Source organism: Poecilia latipinna, unplaced genomic scaffold (assembly GCF_001443285.1).
Source record: "Poecilia latipinna isolate Pla-1442-1.1 unplaced genomic scaffold, P_latipinna-1.0 Scaffold1491, whole genome shotgun sequence".
Lineage (NCBI taxonomy): Eukaryota > Metazoa > Chordata > Actinopteri > Cyprinodontiformes > Poeciliidae > Poecilia > Poecilia latipinna.
The window spans coordinates 77,059-78,620 of NW_015114107.1; the positions used below are offsets into that span (position 1 = coordinate 77,059).

The window sequence follows — 1,562 nt, forward strand, 5'->3', positions numbered from 1 at the left end:
ACATGTAGTAATTTTAGCTGCAGGTTTCAGACTCCGGTTTAAGCTCATACACAGCATATCACGCTGCACTTCAGTTCTCAAAATGACAGAAACTTTGTGTAACCAACTCGTGTAACTTACAAATAGATAAGTTGAGAAACTTGGATTTCAATGTTGAAGTTAGAGTTAGTCTATCTTTCTAAGTTCAAAAGGAGGATAATAAGTACAACAACCATATTATCAAGAATGAACAGATTATTTAATACAACTTAAAACAGAATGTTACTGTACAGTTTCTTTTCCCTTTTTTGTGTTCCAACATAAAGTGTCCACCTTTTTTATATCAGGCAGTATATTTTCTTATAGTTCAAATTCCTTATAGTTCAGTTCGTCCCTTAGAAGTTTTGTTTCTCTTTAGTTCAGTAATTTAAGTCAGTCAGTCAAGTCTTTGTTAAATGGCCATGTGTTTCTTTGGATCCAAAATCTTATCTTATCCAGTGCAAAGTAGGCAGCTGATCCAGCGGTCCCAGGTCTTGAGTTGAAACCTGGAGCTCATCAATCCGATCCAGGCCTGCGATGCTGGGCAGCTGGACGGTCTTCAAAGTTGAATGGGGTTCAAATAAAAAAAAACCAACCTGCACATATATAGAACTTAATTAACTATTGAGTTTCAAAAGTATGCAGGAAGTAATAAATTCCATTTATCACAAAAATAATATTCAACTAATGGCAAGCTTGCAAAACAAACGTATCACACTGTATCCAACCTCTTAGTTTATACATAACAAAAATAATGCAATACAGTGAAAATCATCATCTTAATCTCACACGTTTCTCCGATTGGTTTTATTTACGGTTCTCTGTTCTTCCTTGTCGGAATATATGAGCAGTAATGCTTGTGACGCCAGTTAGCATTAGCTTAATTTCGGTTGCAAAAACACGTTACAACACTCACCAGAGAAATCACAGTAAAAATGTGTTTTACTGCCAGGATATCAGGTCACAGATCTTCTTTTCTCTTAACCGTTACCGGAATTAATCAAGAATTTATCTTATAGCATGCAGTAATTCACACCACGTGCTACAACCAGCTACGGTTTTCTTCTTCTTCTAACAATTTTCTGCTGTCTAAACCAGAGTGTAACTCACAAGCCACCTGCTGGCGGTTTCTGGTATGACAAGAAAACTCAAAATGAAAATATAAACTGAATTGCTGGGAACATTAAATAACAAAACAAAATCCTACAGAAATAAAATACTACTAACAGTATCACACATATACATGTGGGTTACATTTGGGTCCCATATGGGTTTGCCCATGTGGGGCCATCATGGAACCCGTGGACAAACCCATATGGGACCCAAATGTAACCCACATGTATATGTGTGATACTGTTAGTAGTATTTTATTTCTGTAGGATTTTGTTTTGTTATTTAATGTTCGCAGCAATTCAGTTTATATTTTCATTTTGAGTTTTCTTGTCATACCAGAAACCGCCAGCAGGTGGCTTGTGAGTTACACTCTGGTTTAGACAGCAGAAAATTGTTAGAAGAAGAAGAAAACCGTAGCTGGTTGTAGCACG

At 36.4% G+C, this 1,562-nt stretch overlaps 1 long non-coding RNA gene across 1 annotated transcript; it reads right to left on the reverse strand.

The window, feature by feature from the left end:
• Positions 1–222: 222 nt before the first annotated feature.
• Positions 223–1,265, reverse strand: LOC106963067 (uncharacterized). The gene is made up of 2 exons (XR_001428117.1): positions 935–1,265; positions 223–614 (listed from the first exon to the last, which is right to left on the reverse strand). It is a non-coding gene; the product is annotated as an uncharacterized LOC106963067 (long non-coding RNA).
• Between the last annotated feature and the right edge of the window lie 297 nt (positions 1,266–1,562).